This window comes from Lactuca saligna, chromosome 9 (assembly GCF_052625555.1).
Source record: "Lactuca saligna cultivar CGN05327 chromosome 9, ASM5262555v1, whole genome shotgun sequence".
NCBI lineage: Eukaryota > Viridiplantae > Streptophyta > Magnoliopsida > Asterales > Asteraceae > Lactuca > Lactuca saligna.
The window spans coordinates 58,561,478-58,576,071 of record NC_136425.1 but is presented as its reverse complement, the minus strand read 5'-3'; the positions used below and the strand labels follow the sequence as shown (position 1 = coordinate 58,576,071).

Genomic DNA, 14,594 nt, shown 5'->3' with positions numbered 1-14,594 from the left:
TCGACCAACACTTCATCCACCATCACCATTGTTAAACCTTGCTGTTAAACCTTGCAAAATCCTTATATAATATTCCGACGACAATCACATTCCGACGAACCCTTAGGTGGCATCTCCGGTGGAAATAAAAGGTGAAATTGAAAACTCCCTATAATTAAGAGAGAGAGAGAGAGAGAGAGAGAGTAAATAAAAATGGGAATCGAAGCCGGGGAGTCCTCTGGTGCCGGACGTCTCGCGACGAGCAGTCGTAGAGAAGATGTCGGTCTAGCTACCACCCCAACCAGTTGTTGGGTTTTGAGCAATCTAACACTTCCTAAGTGTGCATGCAACCCTAATAAACCTTGGATCTATGTTTGTCTAAATACATGAAAAATAATAATTTTCCAAGGTTTATAACCTATCTAACATGGCATGGGGAACATTTCAACATAAAAGAGTTAGAAGAGATTACATACCTTTTGGTGAGTTTGGTTCTAAGGAGTTTGAGGGCCAAGCACCAATAGTGTGAATGCCTCAAATGGAATCACAAACACCACAAACTCTTGCAAAACTTTGAGAGAGTATACACCTTGTATAAAATCGGCCACACACATGCACACACACACTAGTTCACTAGTTTTCTCTTAGGCTCCATTTCATGCTCCATAAGCATGCTTATATAGTGTGCATGGTTAGGGTGAAACCCTAATAACCCATGTCTTTTCCTTTTCCAAGGATCCATGGGTTAAAAGCTCCATGGATCATCCATGGACTTCCACATAAGCCTAGCCCATTAACAAATGAGTATTAGCCCACACTATATAAAACAAATAGCCCATAATCTAATTAGTCTTTCTTTTAATCTCTAAATTAATTCATAATTAATTTAAGACTAAAACTAATTAAATAACGTAACTTCATATTAATATATTATAACCCATAATATATTAATAAACATATGTGTATAACTCTCATAAAATTATCCATAATAGTTTGGATGAGATGCAACCCAAATGGACCATGCCCGTCGGGTCAAGTATATACCAAATAAGTTATGGACTTAGACACCTTATCCAACAGACTCCCACTTGGATAAGTCTAATAACTATATTGCCCTATAACTTCAGGAACCAACCAGCAATCGTAGCTCTCGAAAACTCCCTCGAACAATGAAGACTCTGTCGAACTATGAAGCGCCATTTTAGATAAGTGATCACACAATCCTCTGTTCTCATGATATCAGCCGGACAAACACATGGAACTATGTCTTGCTTATTGTCTAGCAGTTGTTTCTCGATTTTCCGATTTGTTTGACGAAGAACTTCACTGAACACATCGGTTTAGTTCTGACCAGGCCTGGTACATGGGTCAACACAAAATCATCGAGGGGCCCAGATATCGCGTCTATTTCTAGAAGGAACAGATAAACTTTGACTGATATGCTTGTTCTACTACTTATTGAATTGTACACAAAGGCACGTGTTATAACATCAAGTTACTGATGCGTTTTCGTGCAATCAATGCACAACCAACTCATAGGTAACAACTCATATCTCTAGGTTTAAAGATTTATATGATGTTATCGTCTCACGATCACTCGAGATAAATTCCATGAAGTGATACAAGTGAGCGTGGGTTTATACCAATACTCATAACTTATGAGTACTCATGAATGTTGCAGCAACCATTGCCATGTCTAAACACCTTTAAGGCATCTACAAACCCAATTCATGACAATCTTGATTCATACCTACTTCCGACGTATGATCGATTGTGGAGGTTTGAATAAATTAATTATTCTGGAAGTCAAAACATGCAAAACTGAAACAATAGTAAATAATTGACAATGATAGTAACACTTTACTCATAAATAAATCACAAATTTTATTCATCATCAAACGTCGATTACATTTTACAAGTTTCAGGAAAACTATCTAATCTGTAAAACTAATATCGTCCCTCAGCCCGATGCGTCTCGCATGCTGAAAATGCTTAACACTCGTCATTCCCTTCGTAAGGGGATCTGCAGGATTCTCATCTGACGATATCCTCCTTGTCACAAGGAGTCCTTCTTCAATCTTGTGTCTTATGAAGTGATATTTTCTGTCAATGTGTTGGGATCTGTCATGATCTCTTGGTTCCTTGGCTAAGGTAACCGCACTATTGTTGTCACAGAAAATCTCTATAGGTTCCTTAATAGCTGGTACAACTCCAAGGTCTCCGATGAAGTTCTTTAGCCATATCGCCTCCTTCGCTACTTCACTCGCTGCTATATACTCTGATTCACAAGTCGAATCAACCACCGTCTCCTGCTTGGAACTCTTCCAAAAAATTGCCCCTCCATTTAAGGTAAAGATCCAGCCCGACTGAGAGCGGAAATTATCCCTATCAGTCTGAAAACCGGCATCACTATACCCTAATACTTTCAAGTCATCACTGCCACCAAGGGTAAGGACCCAATCCTTAGTCCTCCGCAGGTACTTGAGAATGTTCTTTACCGCGGTCCAATGAGCCTTGCCAGGGTTCCCCTGATACCTGCTGACCATGCTCAAAGCAAATGCCACATCAGGACGGGTACAAGTCATGGCATACATGATCGAGCCAACTGCGGAAGCATACGGTAATTGGCTGATCTCAGCTATCTCTGCCTCTGTACTCGGACTCTGAGTCTTACTCAGTTTAGTATTGCTTTGGATCGGTAAATCTCCTTTCTTGGAATTCTCCATGTTGAACCTTTTCAACACCTTATCCAAGTAGATACTCTGACTAAGTCCAATTAGTCTTCTACTCCTTTCTCTTAATATCCTTATCCCTAGGATATAAGTAGCCTCCCCTAGGTCCTTCATAGCAAAGCACTTCCCAAGCTAGGACTTAACCTCCTGCAAGGTTGGGATGTCATTTCCTATGAGTAGTATGTCATCCACATACAGTACCAAGAAGCTAACTATACTCCCACTAGCTCTGACATACACGCAAGACTCATCTTCGCTTCTCGAGAAGCCAAACTCTTTTACCTTCTCATCAAAACAAAGATTCCAGCTACAAGATGCTTGTTTTAATCCATAAATGGATTTCTCAAGCTTGCATACTCTATTAGGGTACTCTGCACTGACAAAACCCTCTGGCTGATTCATGTACACATCCTCAGCCAACTTTCCGTTGAGGAAAGCGGTTTTGACATCCATTTGCCATATTTCATAATCATGAAATGCTGCAATGGCTAACATAACCCTAATAGACTTAATCTTTGCTACCGGCGAGAAGGTTTCATCATAATCAATACCTTGAGTTTGAGTAAAACCCTTCGCAACCAGTCGAGCCTTATAAGTATGCACTTTTCCTTCCATGTCTGTCTTCTTCTTGAAGATCCATTTGCACCCGACTGTTTTACGTCCTGGTACATGGTTAACCAAGTTCCAAACTTGATTGTCATACATGGACTGTATCTCGTTGTTCATAGTCTCCTTCCATTTAGCAGACTCCGGGCCTGCCATGGCTTCCTTAACACTGCTAGGTTCATCCAAATTTACCAATGTACTATCACTAATAAACGTATCACCTTCCGTAGTAATATGAAAACCATAATAAAACGAAGGTGTGTTCCTAACCCGTGTGGAACGCCTCGGAGGTACGGACTCGTCAGCTGGATCAACAGGAGTTTCCTCCTCAGGTTGATTACTAGTGTCTGAGGTTCCTTCACCAATTGATTCTTGAATTTCTTCAAGATCAATCTGCCTCCCACTGTCTCCTTGGCTTATAAATTCTTTCTCGCGAAAGATCCCTCTTCGTGCTACAAAGACCACATTCTCACTGGGTTTGTAGAAGAGGTAACCGAAGGATTTCTGTGGGTAGCCGATGAAAATACACCTTTCACTTCGGGGTTCAAGCTTATCATGAGTTTCACGCCTCATGAAAGCTTCGCAACCCCAAATTTTGATGTGGTCCAAATTGGGAACCTTCCCAGTCCACATCTCATGAGGTGTTTTGGTAACCTTCTTTGTAGGGACTAGATTAAGGATATGGGCGGCAGTCTCTAAGGCATACCCCCAAAAAGAGATTGGTAACGAAACTCGACTCATCATAGAGCGAACCATGTCCAACAAAGTTCGATTACGCCTCTCAGCTACACCATTCAGCTGTGGTGTCCTGGGAGGAGTCAATTGTGAGACAATCCCACACTCCTTAAGATAGTCAAGGAACTTGGTACTAAGATACTCACCACCTCGATCGGATCGAAGCATCTTAATGTTCCTACCCAATTGATTTTCTACTTCCTGTTTGAATTCCTTAAACCTTTCAAAGGTTTTGGACTTATGTTTGATTAAGTAGACATACCCATATCTACTGAAATCATCAATAAAAGTCACATAATACCGATTAGCATCCCTTGTGGCGGTTTTGAATGGCCCACATACATCAGTATGTATTAGGTCCAACAAACCCTCACCCCTCTCACAAGTTCCAGTGAAGGGTGATTTTGTCATTTTTCCAAGTAGACAAGATTCACAACTATCATCCGATTTAAGGTCAAATGATTCCAAGACTCCACTCTTTTGGAGTTGGCCTATGCGTTTCTTGTTTACATGTCCAAGACGACAATGCCACAATGATGCTTTATCTAGGCTAGTAGAAGAATCAATATACAACACATTATTTCCTAAGTTGTCTACAATCGACACAGTTTCATACACACCATCACAAGGTAACGCTTTAAAATAAAACACATTTTTATAGAAAGCATTAATACCACCACATTCATTATCAAACGAAAAGGTAAAACCTTGTTTGTACAATGCATGAAAAGAAATAATATTCCTCGCCATTTCAGACGAGTACACACATTTATTCAAATCTAATTTTAACCCATTATTAAGCAATAAAGTATAAACTCCAATTTTGGAAACAGGTGAAGCCTTCCTATTCCCCATGATTAAGTTTATCTTCCCATGCTCCACATCCTCACTTCTTCTTAGGCCCTGCAAATCAGAACATATGTGAATACCACATCCTGTATCAAGCACCCAAGAGTTAGAGTATGTTGAGTAATTAGACAATATAGTGTAAATACTTGCATGGGTGGGTTTCACTTTCCCATCCTTTAGATCCTGCAAGTACTTAGGGCAGTTTCGCTTCCTGTGTGCCTTTTCATGGCAATAAAAGCATTCAGCATCCTTGGGAATGGCAGAAGGAGTGGCAGAACCGCTCTTGGTCTTTGATGAGGAGCCTTCAAGAGACTTTCCCTTGGTACCCTTCGAAGGGTGCTTCCTCTTCTTCCGTTTGCCTTGCCCAATAGCTAAAACAGGGGTAGATGTTGGAGTAGGAGTAGTAGAGGTAACAACCGCCTTACCCTTAAGACTGGATTCCGCGGTCTTCAAGAGTCCTTGAAGCTTGCTGAGGGTAACTTCCTCCTTGTTCATATGATATCTCATTCGAAAATGATCATAACAAGAAGGCAAGGAGTGCAAAATGATGTCAATTGCCAACTCCTCGGGGATGTTAACATTCAGCTTCAGCAAACGGTCCACATACCTTTGCATCTTTTGCATGTGGCCCATGACGGATTCACCGTCCTTCATGCGGGTAGTTATTATGGAGGAGATTATTTCATACCGCTCCTGACGAGCACTCTGATGGTACCTTTCCATCAGGTCTTGGTGCATCTCAAAAGGGTAGAAATCTTCATATGACTTTTGGAGCTCGGCTGTCATCGTGGCCATCATGATACATGTCACCTTAGTAGCATCTCTCTCATGAGTCCTGAATTCAGCGATCTCCTCAGGAGTAGCAGTAGACTCATCAAGTTCTTTTAACTCCTTATCAAGGACATATCCTTTGTCCTCATAACGAGTAACCATCCTGATGTTCCTAATCCAATCCATGAAGTTGGAACCATCAAAGATGACCCTCCCACAAAGATTCATGAGAGAGAAAGAACCAGTTGGGTTAGAGCCTGAAGCATTAGTGTTGGAAGACATCTGAAAGAAGAAAGTAAGTTTAGATTAGATATATAGAATCCTTAATAAGACACCCAAATGTAATATTAAGGCTAGGATCCAATCACAATATATTACACTTAGAAGAGGGATGCCGTAATCTAAGTAATAATATATTTGAAAGGTAGGTGAATGACGATTCACCAATTTCCACCATGAAAACGAAATGATTTATTAGGTTTAATTGGATTTGAAATTCCTAGATTCTTTTGAGATTCATTGAACTTTTCAATGGCATGTTTCAATCTCGATTGTGCCCTTCAAGTTTTGTGACTGGGATGCCGAGGATCACAAAACAAAGTGTGAATAACCATGCTAATTCACTTGGTACCCTTAATATTATCACCTAATCAATGTGCCGGTTAACCACACACGCTCCATTGATCTATGACAAACATTAAGTCACCCTTCGTGATCCTTACTAGTCCTAGTTAGTGTGCCGGTTAACCACACACGCTCCACCAACGACTTGGTAAGGTACAAAGTGTGAATTCCATGGACTAGCACCATGTTCACATTTTCCTAAAATAACTAAGATTGGGAATTAAAAGAGTTTAGTTATTTTATAATATTCATTATACTTTTAATGAGGATTTAAAGTCATTGTTTTACCCGTTCGGCTAACGACCCTCCACCGATCAAGCAAGCGGTGGGTGAGAGTATACACCCATTAAGTCGCCATTTTATAGGCAACAACCTTATACCCACCTTATAGACCGGCTTCGTGAATGAGGCCTACTAACGGTAAAACGACTTATTCTTATACATATATATATAATAATTAACCATTAATGTTATAAATAGTATAAGGGTTGAATTTTAACTATTAAAACTCTAAGGTTTGGAATTAAAGTTTATTAAAGTGTGTGAAACTTTACAAATTCCAAAACTTGAGGGCAAGTTTTGTAACTTTGCAAAACTCTTCATTTCATAACTTATGAATTAAAGGTTCAGAAAAATGAAGACTCTTCATTTTCATGTAACTTATGTGTTTTAAGTGTGTGTTAAATAAAAGTGACCTTTGGTAATCCATAACTTGAGGACAAATTATGAATCCCATTAAAACACATAAATGATCAAGAATTAATTCTAAACAATTCAGCAAATAATTCCTATCATTTTCTAAATTCATAAGAACATGAACATGATCATCAAAAATTCAAGAATTATATGAACACATAAAATCATGGAATTTTGATATATGCTATTGTAAATGGATTAGAACAACCATTACACCAACTAAAATAAGTTTTATAACACCAAAACAATTTAGGGTAATGTTTCTAGTCCATTTCCAGCAGCAAAAGTCGAGAATCTGCACTCTTTCGATCCTACTCGTCAAGTGCATGAACTGACTCGTCGAGTAGGTTGAAGTTTGCCTTGGACTCGTCGAGTCCCCCCAATGGACTCGGCGAGTCCACCATGCTGACAGCAACGATTTCGACTTTTTTCACTATTTTGCATCAAGTATCAAACAAGCAAGCCTAGGCTCTTATACCACTGTTGGGTTTTGAGCAATCTAACACTTCCTAAGTGTGCATGCAACCCTAATAAACCTTGGATCTATGTTTGTCTAAATACATGAAAAATAATAATTTTCCAAGGTTTATAACCTATCTAACATGGCATGGGGAACATTTCAACATAAAAGAGTTAGAAGAGATTACATACCTTTTGGTGAGTTTGGTTCTAAGGAGTTTGAGGGCCAAGCACCAATAGTGTGAATGCCTCAAATGGAATCACAAACACCACAAACTCTTGGAAAACTTTGAGAGAGTATACACCTTGTATAAAATCGGCCACACACATGCACACACACACTAGTTCACTAGTTTTCTCTTAGGCTCCATTTCATGCTCCATAAGCATGCTTATATAGTGTGCATGGTTAGGGTGAAACCCTAATAACCCATGTCTTTTCCTTTTCCAAGGATCCATGGGTTAAAAGCTCCATGGATCATCCATGGACTTCCACATAAGCCTAGCCCATTAACAAATGAGTATTAGCCCACACTATATAAAACAAATAGCCCATAATCTAATTAGTCTTTCTTTTAATCTCTAAATTAATTCATAATTAATTTAAGACTAAAACTAATTAAATAACGTAACTTCATATTAATATATTATAACCCATAATATATTAATAAACATATGTGTATAACTCTCATAAAATTATCCATAATAGTTTGGATGAGATGCAACCCAAATGGACCATGCCGGTCGGGTCAAGTATATACCAAATAAGTTATGGACTTAGACACCTTATCCAACACCAGTACCTCCAACTATCTACGCCAGCGGTACCTGTTCAAGGTCGTATCAGAATACAACTTTCTCCCTAAATTCAAATGAGAGCAGCACAAAAGGATGACCAGTATACTTCTTTCGCCCTAAATTCAAAGTTATGGCTATATTTATTATGTTGTATAGTAGTTGCACTTCGATTGGATCACATATAAACAAGAGGATCAGAATACAACTGCTAAATTGAATACGTTGATGTTCAATTCACTGAAGGCGATACCTGTTCAAGGTCGTATCTATCAAGAGAAAGAATCACCACAATTTATCGCTATTTTCCAGCCGACGATTCTTTTCAAGGTATGATCGTAAAACATTCATTTGATTTGTGAATCAAATCTCTTTTCTTCTGTTATGGAATTGGACGATGAGTCCACAGTAGCTGAAAATATGGATGTTAAAAGAAAATCAAACTAAGATTTAAGTCTTTGAGGTTTTTTATTAATCATAATGTTTTCATGGATATTCCAACAAGGCAGATGACTCCACAGTAGCTGAAAAGCAACCATATAAGGAAACCCCATTTCTGACCTTCTTCAGGGAACTGAAAAGCAACCTTCTTTTTAACTCTATTGATTTATGAATCAAATCTCTCACATGTTTATGTTTTATAACCATATCATTATACACATTCTTTATTAATGAACAGGGAACTCATGTGCGTTTCTTATGGATTTACAATATTATCCTAAATCACCGTACTGTTACTCCAAGGCTCAAAGCAATAATAAACAAAGAGAGAAGCATTTTCGTAAATCATTTGCATGCATAGAGACTGCTACATCAGACTAAGAGGAACCATCTGGTGAAGTACTCTTCCATGGATTCCTGGCAATTGGGACTCTTGCTATTATTGAACCAGAAACACCAATATTTGCCACCTCTATTGAGAATATTACATGGAAAGAAACTGAAGCAACTGAGAATGAACTGAACCTTATCAATGGTGAGTTAGAAAAGGTGCTAAGAACCGAAGGAAAAGAAGAAGAAGAAAAAGAAGAAGAAGAAGAAAATGAAGATGGAGCAGTTGTTTGTCCACTACAGACGTATCTGTTAAGTTCGGTAATTGGATTGCCTGAAACAACAACGGGAAAGAAAAAACATCAAGCATCACTTGGAGAGCTCTTTTAGAGAACTAAAATGGAAGAAAAAGAAAGTGTTGGACCTAAAAACAATGATGGAGAAAAGAGAAAGGAGAAATTTGTTTTCCATTTGATGAAAAAGATATTAAAAGGAAGAACCCTTTATCCTGGTTTGGCTGATAAAAAACCAAAACCAGGCAAGGTATGTACATTAATCTGGTGGGGCTTTTTACAGCTCCAACGAATGTTCCATAGGAAAGTTCACCCTGAAACTGTTGCACCTAAGTCTGACCATCTCACATTATTTCCTCTGGTGGATACTTCTGTTTATGGTAGTGGGTTTCAACAGGTGATTCAAAAACTCAAAATGTGGTGCTTTTAGAATCTCTAGCTATTGTGGTTTATTGATGGATTTATGGACCTTTGTAGGTTGAAAGTCAAGCACATAGGCGTGGTCAAACTAAGGTAGTCAATGTTTATATATTTTGTGCCAACGTGAGATACATTACTTACTCGTCTATCCATATAGTTTTTGGTCCACTTATGATTAAGTGTTTTGAACTATCAATGACTTTTTTTTATTTTTATTTCAGAACACTCCAGATTAGTCTCACTGGAGAAAATTGAATAGAAGTCTGCATCGTACTTCATCTAGTATAGATGGGAAGTATGATTCATTGAAGGAGATCATGGTATGGTATCTTTTCTTTATTATATTTTGGAATTTACTTTTAGGATTACATGTTGATTCATCTTTAGGAGTTAGTGGACCAAATACATTTAGGTTGCTGAGAAATTTTAAAAGAGAAAGGAACTGTCACATTTTAAAGTGAACACTCTCTTCAGAACTCATGGATCAATTGTTTATTTACTGTTGGATTAGTGTCTAAGTCCATAACTATTTTGGTATGTACTTGACCCGATGGTGCATGGTCCTTTTGGGTTGCCTTCACCAAAGCAACTTGATTGGAGAAATAAATAAAGAGAGAAAGGTTATTATGATTTATTAATATGTTATAAGAATAATATATTAAAGGAGAAATCGTATTTGTTTAATTAATATTGGTCAATAATTAATTAGGAATTAATTTTGTGATCAAGTGTAATTAATTAAACTAGAGGGGCTGATTTGTAATTATGTGATAGTTACAAAATAAGGTAAGGATTATCTTAAATATATGGTGAACGAATTTGAGGTGATAAGGCCTTAGAATTTGACTATGATAAGGATTCAAGGATTATCTTATGGGTTGCTTTGTGGATAAGCAACTAGATAAGGATAATGACTGAAACCCTATCTCTACACCTATATAAACACCCCTTGGCTCATGAATTCGTGTATCCCTACCCAAGGAGTCCTAAGGATGAATTCTAACCTCTCTCCTCTCTCTTTATACCTTCTCCATTTGCTCTTGGTGTTTGTAAGCCATTAGAGGAGTGACACTTGTGACTCTAAGCATTCCAAAGTCAATTCAAGGAGGAATTAGGATTGTTATTACTCTATAACAATCAAGGTATGTTCTTAAACCTAATTATATGTTAATATTGATTTGCATATGCTAGAATTAGGGTTTATAGTCTTGGATTCAAAGCATGTACAATAGAGAAACCTAGATCCAAGCATTAGGGTTTGTATGAGCACATAGGATGTATTATGACCAAAACCCATCAGTGGTATTAGAGCCTAGGATGATTTCAATTGTATTGATGCATTGTATATCTGAAAAATTCATTTTTTTGGTGTATTAGAGGTTGGATCGCCGAGTCCATAGCTGAACTCGCCGAGTCCAGGGTGACACCACGAGTCCAGGCTTGACTCGACGAGTCAACTCGTCAGATAATGCTTATCTCGGGATTTGTTGCTGTTTTTGCATATGGATAGTTACCTTGTCATGTTAGATCAATATTAATCCGATTATATGATATATTTGACTATATTTTTGATCTAAATGAAGATATTTATCAATTAATAAGATAATTGTTTCCTTATAAGATAATTGATTAATTATTTTGAGTAAATTGATAAATTGTTTTGCAAGAAATCATTAAATAAATCAAATATGGATAATTATGTGATTAAATGTTAATTTAAAATTATTTGTTATTTGATCCTTGTTGTTATGAAAAGTTTCATATTTTTCCCTTTAGGTTTTATAGTTTAAATTTGAACCCAAAAGTTTTGTTGTTTTGAAATTTAAATAGTTGTAACCCTAATGTTTTGAAATGTTTCAAAACTTGCCCTCAAGTTTTGGAATTTAAAAGTTGATTAAAAGTTAATTAGGAATGTTAAATTCTAAAACCCTAGAAATGTTTTGAAAAGTTCAAATACACCCTTATGGTTTTATTAATTAATTAAGGAGTATAATTAAAAGAGATTTAATAAATCCATAAAAGTTTGGGTTAACCATTTAATTAAATTAAAAGTGTAATTGTTAAAGTTAACCACATAGTATTTTAAAAGTATAAAATGCACCGTATACTATATATATAACATTAAAAGTCTAACATTATATATATGTATGAGTAAAAGTCAGTCTTACCGTTAGTAGGCCTCATTCACGAAGCTGGTCTATAAGGGGTGTTTAAGGAAATTGCCTATAAAATGGCGATTGAATGGGTATCCACTCTTACCCACCGCATTCTTGACTAGTGGAGGGTCGTTAGCTGAATGGGTAGGATAGGACGAAACCTTCCATTATAAGTATAATGAAATACAAAGTAACTAAATGTTTTTCAAATTCCCAATCTTAGTTACTTAGGCAAAAGTGAATTGATGCAATTCCATGGAATTACACTTTGTGCCCTTGCGAAGACGTTAGTGGAGTGTGTGTGGTTTACCGGCACACTAAATGGTTCTAAGCAAAGGTAGCAAAGGGTGACTCAATGTTTGTCATAGTTCGGTGGAGCGTGTATGGTTTACCGGCACATCGAATAGGTGACTGTAACATGTGAGGGCACCATGTAGTTTGCATGGTTATTCACACCCGCTTTGTGATCCTCGGCATCCCAGTCACAAACAAGAGGGGCATATCGCGATTTAAACATGCCATTGAAATGTTCAATGAATCTCAAAGGATCTAGGAGTTTTCATAGATTTAAAACTTAAATTTATTTTTCGTTTTTCATGGTGGAAATTAGTGAATCGTTATTCACTTACCTTCAAATATTCTTCAACTAGATTACGGCATCCCTTTTCTAGGTTGTAGCGTATTGTGTTGGGTCCTAGCCTTAGTATTTCATTTGGGTGATTTACTAAGGACTCAATCTATCAACTAACTTGAATTCATTTTTCTCCTGTTTTGTAGATGTCAAAGTTCGACAACTATGGTCTTCCCAAATCCCGTGGAACAAGCATTCCACATGAAGATGATATTCCACGATTTGATCGAGGAACAAGAAATCATGCTTCACTTCCTCCTCATCCTCCAATTATTCTCCCTAACCCACAAGATTGTAAAATTGAAAGGTTCAATATCACTCAAGCCCTTTTGGCAAGTAAACATAAAGAAGGAAAGTCGGTGTGTGCACACGTCTTAGAGATGAAGTCACACATTGATAGGCTAAGAATGATGGGATCTGTTGTCAGTGAAGAGATGGATGTTGATTGGGTTCTTCAGTCACTTCCTAACTCGTATAGTGAGTTCGTAAGAGAGTACTATATGATGAACCACGACGTAACCCTTATTAATCTCACCTATATGCTTATTGCTGCTGAATCAGCAATGGTTTGGCGCAATAGAAAAGCAAATTTGATTGGTGAATCTGCCTTCAAGACCTCTATGGATATAGACAATGGCAATTAAAGACATGCAATGATCGAAAAGTTTGATCATAAGAGAAAGGCGATGTCTGAAGTAGTTCCATGTGTTGTTCCAAAAGAGTCAATTTGCTTTTATTGCCAAGAGAAGGGGCATTGGAGACGAAGTTGCCCTAATTACCTAAGAGATCTAAGAGATGGGAGAGTCAAAAGTATGACTACGCTTCAGATAAATCCATTATCTAACTTAATTAAGTTTCTATTCATTGATTCTTAATACATGATGTGATAAGATTGCATTTGAATCGGTGAAAAGAAAGGAAGCTTGATAAGAGAGCAAGATGAATCTAACCACAAGAGATGGATCTCGATCGCATGGAATTGAAGATTGGATTTTGAGCTTAGATAGTTATGATAAAGTTGTTAGAAATTTTCCTTTTATGTAGTTTTCAATAGATTTTGCATTGTAAGGACAAATGTTTTTCCGCTGCTTTTATAAATAAAATAAATTTTTGTTTGACTTATTTATTTGTTTATTCCCTTGCAATGAAATCGTATGAAAATTGATGTTTGCATATTTCTACAACAAATGGATATGATTCTTAGTTATGTTATTTATGGAAATGTCGAGAATTTACCAAATAGGGAGAGTTTCTCATCGCCCAAAGTTTCAATTGGACAGAAATTTGGAATCACGCAACTTGGTTGCATGATGAATGAGAAATTTCATATTTGATAATTAAACTAATTCGTTGACAAAGTGTCAAGTGAAAGGACTAGGAGATCGAGTACACAAAGTTGCATGTTGATCAAAGTCCACCATAATAGTAACAAGATATTCATCATGATTTACTAAAAGTTTAGTAAATGTGATTATACTTACAAGATTAAGTGTAATTCCGAATTGATTAAAAAGGTTTAAATCAATAGCAAAATGAATAAGAAGAATCAAGTAGGCAGAAAGATAAAAGTTTCTCCATTCTAAGAAGAAGGGAGAGTACCTTTTATGCTTTATGATATGTCTTTATGATTAAGAACCATATCTTAATTGATCCTCTAAGTGAGTCTTAGTACAATTGCATGTCTAAGTAGAGGAATCAAGAATTGAAGAAATGGTTAAATCAAAAGTCAATCATAATTCATTCCAATAACAAGTCTTAAAGTTAAGATTGTGACAATGAGTGAAAAGTATTAAAGGTTTATAACATTCATCAAATGTGGAGAGTTGTGATGTATTGGATAAGACAAAGACCAACTAGGACCAATTTATGAAGTGTTTTGATAAAAGCTACACTAACTCTTGAATATTTGTTTGTCAAGAAATGGTTAATGACAAGAGAATCTTATATGTCAAGAAGTTAGTGGGAGTCTTAATGGTCTGGAAAGGTTTCAAGAACAAATCAAATAAACCTTATCAATCATCACTAGCACACGAGTTGAGGTTCACGACCTATCGTGTTGACGTTATTTTGTTTCTATG

The 14,594-nt window shown here is 36.9% G+C and overlaps 1 pseudogene; it reads left to right on the top strand.

The window, feature by feature from the left end:
* The first annotated feature begins 8,944 nt into the window (after window positions 1–8,944).
* LOC145016375 (protein LAZY 1-like) lies at window positions 8,945–9,965 on the top strand (annotated as a pseudogene).
* Window positions 9,966–14,594: the final 4,629 nt, after the last annotated feature.